Raw genomic sequence first — 14,038 nt, forward strand, 5'->3', positions numbered from 1 at the left:
AGGTGGAGGAAGGGAGAGAGGAGAATGTATCCAGCTGATGAAGCCCCGCTTCGGTTAAAATCTCTTGAAAGCTCTCTGCAGAGAAATGCACAGAAGGGACTGCAAAGGAAATAATGACTGTTAATGTTTCCCCACTACCTCTTCCTTTATTAAATATTTTTGTTAACTAACTAGTCATGATCATTTTATTCAACTTTACTCGCAACATCCTCTAACACATAACAAAATCCTATCTCAGAGAAATGGATTTTTTTCCCTAGTAAGAACAGAAGGTGATTCAGTTTCTTGGATATTTTCTCTTAATCAAAAGTTATAAGGTTTTAGTAATCAAAATTAGTAATGGTACTTAAAATATAGCTTAAAAATATTTTCCTTTTCCTGGAGGTAAGATTTAAATGCCTCTGGCACCATCACTGGGCTAAATAAAGAATTTATCTGCCATGCTACCTTAACAAAACAGCTCCTGAACATTTCATTAAAAACGCTGAACTTCTTTTCAGTGTTTTAAAGAGGAAGCTTCATAGAGAAGTTACTCACCCTGCATATTTCACAAAGACCAGCTCATTAGTTTCTTATCTACAAACCTGCTTAATTACATCACATACTGTAACTTCATTCATTTTAACAGAAGCTATATGCCATTCCACAGACTGACTTTCGTATTTTGATCCTGTTTCTAGTATGTTCATCCTTGCTACAGAAACTGCGATTCCCACAGTATGAAGTTCAAAACAGATAAAGCTCATTTTGTGGAACTTAAAGTGCCAAATGCAGCATATGAGGTAAGAGAACATTATGACATTAGCCGTGATTCGTAACAGTTGACCTTTGAATCAGATCAAAATGGCACTTCTTCAAAGCCATATCTGCCCTAATCAAATATAATGTAAAGCAGCAAGGGACTTTCACTGGAATATTTACAGAGGGATGTTTTTAATTATACAATTGAAATATTTCCATTTTATTACACATTGGAGATTTACATGAGCTTATTATGACTTTATAGACTTGATCTGGTATAAATTATGAACGTCCTTTATAACTTCTTATGTAAAGATCCAGATTAGAATTTCTTTAATCAGCTCAACTGTATAACATTTGAATTAACCATTCTCACAGTGTATTTTTCCTACAGGGACTTAATGCACACACGCAGAACAGGCAAACAGATTTGCTCAACAGAAAAACAGTGAAGTAAACAAAGCAAAGGCAGTGTGCTCTAGCGCTGTGACTGATAAGCAATTAATGATAGGTATGACTTGGGCTGTACAGGCTTCTTTTTAAAGAGTCCCAGTACTTGAAACACTATTTTTGAAACTAGTCTTCTAGATTCCCTTGCCACGTATATGTCTACTAAATCACCATTCTGTTTCATTAAAACATCAGAACATTTTTTGGTCAGAACTTTGCTTTGTCATAAATCAAACTACTCATTACTTACCTAATTCACCCAGATTTCCACTGGAAATAAAAATTTTGGAAAGTATCCTAGTTGTGAAGGTAAGTCTCATAACTAATATACTGAAGTGCATTTGTGGAATTCTGGTTCTGATCAGTTTTGAGTGATCTGAGACTGACAGCACAGCCTTCATATCAGAGCAGGGACTTGGAGCAGTTTCTCAAAAGCAAAGTTTGTACCTCAAAATCCCTGACAAGGGAGTAACACATTGAAGCTTCCATCCCAATGGAACTTTAGGTTTTATAACCTCCATTCTCCTACAAATGAAAAGCTTGTCTGGTTAGCTGTATGTGTCCATATTATAAAAAAGCAGGATGCATTGTATTTTCATTATTTCAGCCCAACTGAGACACATTTAAGTATCGCCTTCTGATTGATCCAGCCAGCCACCACAACTACTGATAAAATTATGCAGCCTTCCAGAGACAAAATTACTAAAACCAGCTATCAATAGTTAGGATCCCTGTAGAATAATTTCAAAAGTGACTAATATTTTGGAAAATTGAAATGATTAACTAGATTTCATTTTAAGAAAATAGGTGCTAAATATTTTCTGTGAAACCAAGCCTTTATAAGAGGTCATATGTAAGTACCTCAAAAGTTGAGAGTCAAAACGGTCTTTACAAGTATTTGAAAACTCCTTGACAGTGTGCTAGCTGGGGTACCTGGATTGAGAAGCCTATGCTTTGAATTCCTGAGTGCAGACTGCTTCTCTGACATCATGAGGAATATCCTCATTGTATTAGTTTTACTAAGAAATTGGAAATTCACCTTAGTAGATAATACAGGTCCTACTGTTATAAAGGCAGCAGCTGTCATCAAGTCTGACCAATTTGCAAACAACAAAAGGACATAATTTTTGGAATATCAGAATTCAGTTACCCTCTAATACTTTAATGTCCAATAGTTCTGCAAGTTAATTTGTAAGTGCACAATGTCAGAAATTTCATATGAAGTATTATGCCACAAAGGCTTACAGCATACCATTTTCCCGTAAAGAAAACTATCCTTCTCTCCAGGTCTGTCTGCATAGATACAGCCCCTAATTCCACAAAGCACTTAGGTCTGTTTAGATGTTTTATTTCAGCATAATTCAAATGCACATGTAAGTGCTTTGTTGAACAAGGAGGGATTAGGCATATGCTTAAGCACTTCACTGAACTGGGACCATGCTACTATTTATAGAAAGCTTTTTGTTCCAGTTGTAGTCATCCTATGGCTTTTCCTTCTGTATACCTTCCCCTCGCACAGCAAAGTTTCTAGGGCTACAGTTTTCTTCCAGAAGTCATAGGTTTCTAATCAGAATGAGTATCATAAGCCCCTCCAATCTCATATTTCTTTTACCATATTTACACAGAAATATGTCGTGTGTGTGTCCCCCCAAAAAAAAGAAAAAAAAAAAGAAAAAAATCAGATTGAATCATAGGAAAGTTATGAAGCCAGAAGTGATATATAATAACAGGTTAATAAAGCCTACACACACACACACACTGAAGAAAGCATTCACATAGGAACTAAACACTGACGTATGCACTCAGAAGTGTTCATTTCAACTTCTCTGAGTGTCCTTCAGTGTGCAATACTCTGTTCCACAGACAGAGAAATTCAGGCAGGGTCATGTCTGAAGCAGAATTTTATTCAACTTGAAAAGACATCCGTGTTGTATACCTATTGTAACAAAGAGGCAGAGTGCTAACAGGCACTGAGTGGTGTTGTGAGAAGACAAAAATACTTCCAAATGACTTCCAGTTAAACAACAGTACCCCTGTATCTTCATTTAGAAAAATGTCTTTCTCCATTGTAGAAGGATCTGGACATATCAGCTCATCTTTCAGTGTTAATGAACATACTTTCAAAAATCTTTGTTTTGATTAACGAATCTTTTTTTCACAGATTGACTTGATAACAAAAATTCCACATCTCCCTAAAAAATCTCTAAATATTTTATCTGGTTTATTAATAATACCAGTGATCCACTGTTGTTCTTTTATAAATTTTATGTCCCCCACAAATATATATATGGGGCTTCTATTTTTTTTTATTTATATACATATTACCCAAAGACAGTGCTGTGCTTCTGGGATGCTTGAAAATCTGGTTGGATAAAACTGTTAGATTTCATTGACATCCCTCTATTAAAACAGCTGTAAATGGCATGCTTCCATCCAAAGCAATATCAAATATAACACTATTCGGGAATTCAAACTGTTTAAGAGGAAAGGATTCATCTAGATACTTTTTGCAAATGGGAAGAGATAGCTAAGATGAAAGAGGAAAGGCAGACAGTAAAAGACGAAGAAAGAGAAGGAATGATGAAAGCAGCCAGCTCCTCAGTGGTGCGTAACAGCAAAGGCTGCAGCATCGGTCATGCCTGTGCTCTGGTGGAGGAGGCTGGGAGGGAAGGCAGGGCACTGCTGCTGCTCTGTTTGATGCAGAGCCCACGCTGCACAGCAGTAATAGCTGCTGCGTAACCCACCTCCCATTTTCCTTCCCCAGGAAATCCAACACGGAGCTTTTGCTATGTAAAGCTGGCAGAGAGAAACTCATTTTGCCTGATTCTTCCTGCACCCAGGGGAACAGAACCTTATACGTCAAAGACGACTCCATCATCTGTTTCTCCTGTAACTCGTGACTTTCAATTCTGGCTACCAAGATGCACTGGAAGGGGTAAAATTAGCCCCCAAAAGCACATTATTTCATCAGAGCACCCTAACAACATAACCCAAAGGCACTAAAATCAATGACAAAATTTTCGTCATTTCCAGGAGGTACTGAATCAAACTCCAGTAATCTTCAGTTGAATTATAACGGTAACTTGTAAGTCATTATCATGGGAAGATCTCTATTAGTCACCAATTTAGAACACAATTTTCAGAAACATCCAACTTATAGATGCACAAATCCTATTAAAAAGCCAACAGGACAGGACTAAAAATTCCCTCTGGCCTCTATTCCTCCCCTTTTTAAAAATCCTGCCCTTAATACATTTAATATTTCTACGGCATTATCTTATCACTGATTTGACTATCAGGCCTTACATGTTACTTGGAAATGGTGTCTTGACAAGAATGCAACACTTGGTGCTAAGTTCACGAATGTGATACGCCCTCCTTGGAGGAGGGTGAAATTTTAACTGAAAGGGTATTCTGTTCTAGGCAGGTTCTTCTTGAAATGCACTGGTTCTCAGAATGATGCCTGCAAGAACATAAAAAACCCTGATGTTTTCACATAAAGAAGGGACTTGGTTGTGTATATGAGAACCTACAACACTTCTATTTAAGTGAGTGGCTTTAATATGCTGTTTGAATAACATTAGAAATACCTTGCAGATACAAACAGTGCTTTGCACTAACAATGGCATTTTCTAGCCAAAATTCTCGTTAGCTTTACAAGTAGTGATGAATTAACCCTTGAAACATGCAGGTTAGTTGCATACTGTAACAGTTTAATTATTAATCTGAAACAACAGCCCAGCAAAGGCAAGTAACTTGTATGAAGGCAGAAAATGTCGCCTAACAAAGCAAGTAAAAACACAGTCTTTGTTCCCCTATCCCATACCCTAGTCATCACATACATGCAATTTATTCATCTTTTCATGCTGCTTCCTTAAGGAGGAACTATGGTATATTATCAAGGTGGAGCTTTGCTAACAAGCTAAGGGTATGAACATGGAAGACGTTGCTAATGCTGCAGTTGTATTTTATTCTGATTAATAGGAAAGCATTGGCAGAGATTTTAAGACCAGCAATACATTTCAAGTAAGCATGATCACAAGTCAAGAGAATTCACTAGCATATTGAAAGAAAAATGTGAAAGAAGGACCAAAAAAAGAAGTGGAATTCAAGACAGCAACTTCAGAAAACTCAGCCAAGTGATTTATAACATCTCCTGAAGAGATCATCAAGGAGTTCAGGAAAGCTGGTATTTATCAATAGAGCCTGTATAAAATAGTGCAACAGATTATCTCAGTGCAGAGGGAATACAGGAAGTGTTTTAGGAGACTATTCTGTTGCATCCAGAGTCTTTAAAGGCTTAGACTATCAGAACAGATTGTACAAAAGGTGAAACAAGCATTTAATGAAGAACAAGTAATAAAGAATGGCACAAACATCTCGGGTATGATCCAGATGAGCCAACACACAAAAGGATCAACAACTAACGAGGGACACAAAAAGGCAATAGGAAAAGGATCTATAAATACAGCAGAAGTAAGCAGGAGACAAAGATAAGCAGAGGTTCTAGGATTTAATGGGAAAGGAGAGAAAATAACAGATGGTTAAGAGAAAGCCAAAGCATTCAGTATCTCCTTCTTATTCTTTTAATGTCTCCATCTAAGGGATAATGAAAAGCAAAAAATTTTCTGAAATGATTTTTATCAAGAAAACAGGCCTACAGGCCTGAAGAAAAAAGAATAGGCTGAAAGAAGCCAGACATACTCAGTTTGATAGAGAATGATGAAGTTCACTGCAGAGTACTTTAGGAATTACCTAAAGCAGTCCCCAAACATTAGCTATTATATTCAATAATGCACAAAGGAAGCGTAAAGTGCTCAAAGGACTGCGGAGAGACAAAAACAGTACACCACTTCAAAAAGGAGAAGTGAGTCTAACTCAAGAAACTGCAAACAAATCCACCTCCCTTTTATACCAAGGAAGATGCTGAAACATGTCAAATCATCACATAAGCACCTGAAGGATTAAGTGCCTGAAAATAATCAAAACATCAAACCAATGAAATTTCCATTTTGATATGGTAAACAGCCTACTAAAGAAGAAAAACCCAGTGATAGGCAATTTATACTGGCTATAGTAAGGCTTTCAGTAACTGTCCAACATAGTATTTTCATGGGACAGTAAGGACTGATATGAAAACACAGCTTGGCAGAGGACTGATACAAAATTGCAGCTTAGTGGGTACACAGATTCTTGAAAAACAAAAACAAACTGCCACACAAATTAGAAGTGATTACTAAAACTCACTGTCAACAGAATTAAATTTCACGTGGTACACTGCAAGAATACATCTCTCAGCTGGCTGTATACATTAAACAATTTCAGCAGAAAAAAAACCTTTGAGAAGTAAGCAGGTAGGGTTCATATCACTTTCAGTCCCCAAGCAGACAAGATCAAAATTCAGAATAAAACTTAATATATTGAAGAACCTATTGAAAAGTAAACTGTAAGCAGAGCAAGTGCAAATTTAGAAATCAAGCTAAAATACAAAACAGAGATAAACTGAGTTCTGCTGGAAGGGATCTGGAAGCCATTATAGACTATAAGTAACAAATACTATAATGGTGTTTTTGAAAAAGGCTTATGTCATGCCAGGAGTACCACACGTAAAGTAACCCTTCCATCTTTCTCTCCTGTCCACAAACTTGCAAAACCTAAGTCAAAAAAAGGAAAGAAGGGGGGAAAAATCACAAGAAAATTCACAGTAAATGTAACTTTATCTTGTCATCTTATTTAGCTAGGGAGCAATAAATGTTAGCAGCGCCAAGAAAAAATATGATAGGAACACTGTTGGGTCACACAAAAAGCAACATAATACTGTATCTTCTGGAGGAAACAAACCTATTAAAACCAACCCTCACAGACTATAATGGCATTTTCTTGTTCCTATTGCTCTCAAATTCTTTAGCACTTGACGCAGAATCAGCCGGGCTACAGTGTGTAACACGTTACTTTTTCAGAGTATTTAACCTTTCAAGAATAATCATTCTATCTCTTCTGGAATGATTCTTGTGTCATTCGCATGTTTAACCAAAAATGGGCCTAGCTTTTGTCAGGGCTTTTGGACACTTGGTATTTACATAATTTAAAAAAAACCCACAATATTATGGAATAGATCTTCTCCAGATAAAATTTTGACTTGTAATTAATTTCTATTATCCATAGGCCAAAACCCATGCCAGTCTTCTATCTTCAGTTGACAAAGACTGATTTAAAGCTAGTAAAACACTTCACACATTAGAAAAATGCTGATGAACTTGTAGATGTTGTGGAATAAAGCAGTGGATTAAAACTGCATTTGAACTTAAGCCTATAAATTCAATGCAACAAAGCAGTTGTATATACACCTAATATTGCCAATTAGTTTTTCATGTGTAAATTTATTCTCAGAACTACCATTTTGCTTTTACTGTGACTGTAGGCCAATACCTAAAACAGCACAGATCAATTTCCTAAGATGACATAGAAGAAAAATCCTAATTTTTTTGGAATAAACTGAGTTTACCTTAAACTAGCAATTGCTACGAACAGAACTGCTAAGAAATCTGATGACAGCAAAGAACGTTCTTCTTCTCTTGTTTATCATAGATATCCTCATTTAATACTGCTGTTTAAAAGCATTTTGAGACACTTATTCAAATACTTCCTAGGAACTCATCAATCTACTGGGAGTTTCCAGTTTTGGTTGCAGAAAACATTCCCTGAGAAAAAAATTCCTGTTATTTCAATCCTCTTAAACATTATTAGCCAGTTTAAATAATAATAATGATATTACAAAAAGGTTTAAAATACCAATAAAATAACTGAAAAAAAAACCCCAACCCTGAAATGCTAAATAGTCTAATATATGGGGCTATTTTGTATGTTCTCCTGAATGCAATCACACCTTCCATGATGGAAGATTTCCCACTATGAAGAACTGCTATTCAATAAGCAGGATAGAATACATATGATCAGCAAATACATTCAAGGTGACACTGTGACTTTTGCACAGTAAAGCTATCCAGATGCTTGGAAAGCATCTCCTGCTCACAATGAGATATCAAAAGGAATATGCTATGTGTTAGCCTCACTGTTAATCACTGAGAAAAAGCTCCTATTCATCAGAAAAATCCTGAATATGAAAGCATTTTAAGAAGAGATGCATGTAATATGAAGTAGACAATCAGCAACTGCAATATTTTTAAGCAATCTTCATTCCTGCTGGACAATTATAGACATTTTTAGACATACTTTTCACAAAGTTCAATATAAGTTATTTTAGGCATGTTAATAAATAAATCAGGGTAAAAGTAATTCCCCAAACATTATGGAATTAATGACTTATTAATCTTAGAAATATAAATGCTGACTAGAGACAGCTTCACTATTCTGGGCTTAATACCACACAAAGTTTTTCAAAACTTGAAATGCACATCCAAGTTCAAAGTGCTGCAAAGCTTGGTGGTTGTGAGAGGGAAAGGTAATTCAAGTCTTGCAGCTCTAAATCCTGTCCCTTCAACAATTAAAATCAATCCTTCCTCGATGAATTTGCAAACCCACATGATGGTTTCCATATATACATATAATGTATATACATAATAAGACTGCTACATGCAGGCAGGACAAAGTACCTCCTTCACAAGAAGCATCAAGGAGAGAAAGCAGTTTTGGTTCTGAGAAAGCCAGTGCTATTATCTCCTAAAGGTGTTCCACTATACAATGAATAATTTCATAGCACAAACAAAGATTCCTGTATCATGACAACTGTGCTATACAGTACTCAGCATCACTGTTCCTGCTCTTTCGCAGACATTCAGAAATGCACCACAATGTTGCCTTCACAAGTATAAGGCATTCCAAATATGGCAGCTTCTGGAAGCTGAACAGTTCTTGGGATGCGTTGCCTTGAAACAGGAGCGATGGGAAGACTGCAAAATGTGCTAGCAATGCAAGGGCTTTAGATCAGAGGAGAGAAATAGCCAAAAGCAGATAAATAAGCTTCCACAAGAGAATTGCTATTGAAATTATGAGGGCACTGACCTGAGCATTCAGACTGAAGAAACTCAGGCCCGTCCAAAATCATGTCTTTCTCTGCACACTTAAAGGTATTCAGTGAGCCCTCCAAAACACACTTCCTATTGTACATGCTAAATATGTAGCAACTTCTGTCTCCGAGAAACATTCAAAGCCTTCTTGGTTTACATTCCAGTGTGTGGAGGGCATCCCTGTAGCACAGCAGCTACTTTATTTATATGTTACAAAATATTCCAGAATTCTGAACGTAAGGTTCCAAATATGTGAAAACAAAGCCTTTTACACAATGACCTTTAGATATAAGTCCATGCTGATGCCTACAGAGTGACCCAGGAAAATGCCAGTTAACACATCACTTACGGTATGCAATATTATATCAAATAAACGTGAAAGAGTTGGTCACACCTTTGAAATGGAAGTCTGAAATATTTCACTACTAAATAACTCCATTTATGAAAGATGAAACTTTTTTCAGAGCAGGCTTTGGCAAAAAATAAGCTTTTCTGATTTAACTGATAACTTCATAGCATGAATATACTGAGACCAACATGCATCTCAGTCACTATGACATGCATTACTGTCATGTCTATTATCCTATTACACGTAAACATTATTTGTCCATGCTCACTTTGCCTTTCTCAAAGATTTTAGACTTTTTCTTTTCAGATAATTAAAACTATTTTATCCTTTTGCATTTGCCACTCCTATTCTTAAAATAATCCACACTTACACTTATCTTTACTTAGGTTTTATGTATTTTTTCTTCCAAAGGACAACTTACGTTCCACTTTGAACTTTGTGGATTGCAAACATTTATTGCACAGTATACATTATATGTAAAGCTTTGTTTTCAAAGAGAATTCTTAAGTATATCTGACACATGCATTCCAATGGTAAGCTTCATCAGAAGTCTGAATTTTGTTCAAATGTTTATTTGAAGAGATTTCAGCAGCCACACAGTTTTGTTTAACTTAAACATTTTTCCCCGTCCCTAATTATCTCTTCCACTATCATCTCCCATCAGACTAACTAAAATAATCACTTAACTCTTGTATAATTACTCTGCTTTTTCCTCACGATCAACACAGATTATTTTTTCCCAATTGCAGTCATCATCATCCTGCACCTATTCTGAAGTTACAATACAAATTTTATATATACAAATAGTATTTTGAGCATCATAATTTTCTCTTTAACCTCACTTGCTTTTTAAACTGCCTATTATAAATTTTGGACAAATAATTAGAATATGCAGGTTTTGTTGGTGTAGATAAACTCTAAGGTAGCACTAAGGCGATTATCTATATGCACACAAATACTTCCTAGCCATGCCACTGGTTACTGTGGTAAGTGATCTGCAGCACTTTATTCTTAGCTAACAAAGGACAAGGAACCAGACAAATGCACCAGGTTTCACTCAACTATCTACAAAGAGGTAGCTAATGCTATCTGAGGTGCCCTGTTGTGTCTGATACACAACACGGGCCATAGCAGAGAATCACAGCCCTCTGAAGCCGTGCAGAAGGGCAGGAAGGGTAAGTACTGGGAGGCATCTCAAATGACACCAAACACCTATTTGAGGGAAAACCAAACCAAACCCACTGGCTATTATAATGGTCCATTCACTCTTCTCATTACACTCCAAAATAAATCCTATTGAGGTGACGACATTATAGGACAACATATAAGTACATCCATTATCTCCCCATGGAACTGGTCAAAAATAATAAAAATTTACTTCACATCATCAGGAAATAGGCAACTGAATGGTTAAAAGGTATGGTTTGGATAGTGACATGCAAGAAATTTGGATCAATATCACACTCAGTAGCCTAGATAGTCAAGAGGTTGTGGTCCGGGATTTATAACGTGAGCAAAGGACAATACTAGTAACTACATCAAACACAAGTTAAAGGTAATATAATACCCTGCATTCATTCCATTAAATGTTAAAAGTGAAAATTTTAAAATTGACACTAAACTGAACATTTAATACATATTCTTTTGCTTTAGGAAGAACTTACAGCAGTACTCACTTTGAAAATGGAGCTCGACATGAGATCCTAAAGTCATTAAAAAGAATACTGAACTAGTTTATTAGCAAGATTCATAGATATGGACAAGCAAGCGCTTCTTCACATAGAAGTTACAAAAATGTTGACTCCTATTTGAGTACCACATGAAAATTAGTCATGTGCAGATGATGAACGGACAGAATCAAAAATGAAGTGCTACTTGTGAGCACGACCGCATGCATGCAGTCCCACTCGGTTTCAAAGTACTGCTTACGTAACTAAGGGCTTGCAGCACCTACCACCAATGTATCGGTATTCTTTCAAAGATTTATTTTTACTGTTTGGGAATTGAGTTACAGCAGTGTCAACTTTCACACTGTTTATAAACTTAGATTTTAGTTTATCACAGCAGCAGCAAAGTCCTACTCTACACCATTGCTTTCAGCTTGCCCAGCTTCCCAGCACCTTATCTTGGTATCCGTGCTTCTCAAATATCACTTTACTACAAAATACACTAAGTAAAAAGACAGTAAAGAAAGTATTACCACAGGATTAGGTTGTGTTGGTGTAACGTGATAAAAGCACAACAATAAGAAGCAAAAAAGATCAGCAAGAGATACACAGAAAGAAGTAAACTTTTTAACAGTTTAATTAAACAAGAGAGGTTTCCTCCACCTACAACAGGCCTTTCAAAGATACCTAACAGAAAACAGTGCTCCTTTCACATTTCTAGTACAGTCTCTAGGTCAACATTGTAGAAGAATCCGTTACGTTCGGTGGCGACAGGAAAGCACATCTTGACATCTGTGCCAAGGCGATGGCAACGGGGACTGCAGCGGGCACCTCGGCCGACACCGGGGGCACCTCGGCGGCTGCGTTACCGGGCGACCGACGGAATGTCACCTCCCGCCGCGGATTTTCTCGGGCTCCAAGGTGCTCTTAACACTTCACTGGAGTACCGCGAGGCTTTGGAAACGACTGCTTGTAACACATACTTAAATCCCTCAGTGGAAAAAAAAGGAAAAAAGCCGAGCCCCGCCGCACTAGGGCCCAGCTGAAGGCGCAGGGGCTGGGCGAGCTCCCCCGCCCGAGGACGCGGCGGCGACGGGGCTGAGGGGCTTCTGCTTCCACCAGCTCATCTCACACAGCCCAGCCGAGGGGCCAGGGCTGCGGGGCGTAAGCCTCCTGCTAACTCTCTCGAACAAGTATTGCCAAGAAGAGCGTCACCTTGTGAAAATTGGCGCCCAGAGCCGGTTCCCGGGGTTGCTCGGGCTCCCACGGGGCCCGGGGACCGCTGTGCTTCGGCCGGGTCAGCGCGGGCTTCGCCGCCGCCACCGGCGCCCTACCTCCGGGCTTCCCCAGCAGGGCACGGGAGAGCGCGGTCCCCGGCGCCTCCTGCGCGCTCCTGTCCCTGTCACTAAAGAAACCGCCGGGCTTGAGACAGACCGAGACCGAAGGGCTGTGCGAGGCGGTTTTCCCCCGCGGCGGCGCAGCCCTCCCGTCCCGCAGAGCGAGCCCTCGGCACCGCCGTCACCGTTCACCGCCCGAAAACATCCTTCAGCCGCATCCCGCTGCATCCGGCATCCCGGCGGGGCGGGCTCGGCCCCGGCGGGCTCCCGCCACCGCCACCCCAGGCAGCGCCCCCCTGCCACCCCCCGCGCCTCAAGGTCACCTCAGCGCAGGGCAGACCCCGGGCACCGCTCCCCACCACCGCCCCCCCCCCCCCCCCCCCGCGCCGGCGGAGCAGGGCCGCGCCGCGCTCCCGCTCCTACCTGAGGCGGCGAGCGGAGCCGAGCGGAGCCGCCGGGAGCGCGGAGGCGGCCGCTGTCCCCTCACCGGCGGCGCCCGGGGAGTCGGGACGCGCACGGCGCCTCCCTCCTGCGCCGGGCCGCTGCGCTGCGGTGGGCGGCGGCGACGCTCCGTCAGACTTAGCGGGCCGCGGCGAGCGGGGAAGCCCTGGGCGGGGGGGGAGGCGGGCAGCGCCTCTCCCCTCCCCACCGAGGTGCCGGCCCCAGCGGAGCCTCGCCTCCCCCGGCAGGGCTGGGGCTCCCCTCAGCGGGGAGAGGCCGGCGCCGCGGCCAGCTGCGCCGAGCGCCAGGGAGCGCGCAGCGGCGCGGAGCAGGGGGCGCCCCTCCGCGCTTCGGCCCTGGCTTCCCGCCCGCGGCACTCCTCAGGGCCGAGGGTCCCGCGGAGGGGGCCCGGGCCGCGGCGGGGGTTGGAGGGCTGGGGAAGGGGCAGGGGGAGCCCAGTGCTCCCAGCTTTATACTGGTAACTTACGACGTTGGGATGCGCCTCTCGCGCTCGCAAGATGTCGGGGCGCGGGCGGGAAGCGCGCGGAGCCGCCGCGCAGGTGAGGGCGGCCCGGCCCCGCCTCAGCGAGCGGGGAGCTCATCGCGGCTGGCAAGAGCGAAGGTGTCCCGCCACCGCCTTTGTTTTCCTTCTCACAGTTTTCAGTCAGGATTCTGCAAAACCACGAGGGGAAAGCCTGACCCCGATTCTGAGAGATGGAGAGTCTTGCCCTGGGACACAGGACTTGTGGAAAAATGTATGTATATTTTCACTTTATGAAGGACATACAAGGTACAGATGGCGTGTGTTACGTAGACTGAGGAACTAACACTCCTGTATTAGAAAACTAGTGAAAAACACCCTCACAACATAGATTTGAAGCAACTTTTCCTCACAACATTGCCCAAAAGAGGATAGCATCTTTGAAACATGGCTGGAGTGGTTAATGTTGGGTATTTAACCATACCTTCCTAGTTTTACACATGGGCTTAAATTAGATTCCGTAACAGTTCTGTTCTGCCACATAA

The 14,038-nt window shown here is 40.9% G+C and overlaps 1 protein-coding gene across 9 annotated transcripts in view; it reads right to left on the bottom strand.

The window, feature by feature from the left end:
* Positions 1-13,246, bottom strand: part of ATP2B2 (ATPase plasma membrane Ca2+ transporting 2) — a 432,089-nt gene extending 418,843 nt beyond the window's left edge. For 3 of the 9 annotated variants that reach the window (XM_056337586.1, XM_056337596.1, XM_056337592.1), the window contains exon 1: positions 12,995-13,245. The gene's annotated coding sequence lies outside the window, so the exon portion shown is untranslated. Of the gene's footprint in view, positions 1-12,994 lie in introns of all 9 variants that reach the window. The other 6 variants (XM_056337593.1, XM_056337591.1, XM_056337595.1 and 3 more) reach the window with 3 other exon arrangements.
* Positions 13,247-14,038: the final 792 nt, after the last annotated feature.

The sequence above is a fragment of the Falco biarmicus genome, chromosome 4 (genome assembly GCF_023638135.1).
Source record: "Falco biarmicus isolate bFalBia1 chromosome 4, bFalBia1.pri, whole genome shotgun sequence".
NCBI lineage: Eukaryota > Metazoa > Chordata > Aves > Falconiformes > Falconidae > Falco > Falco biarmicus.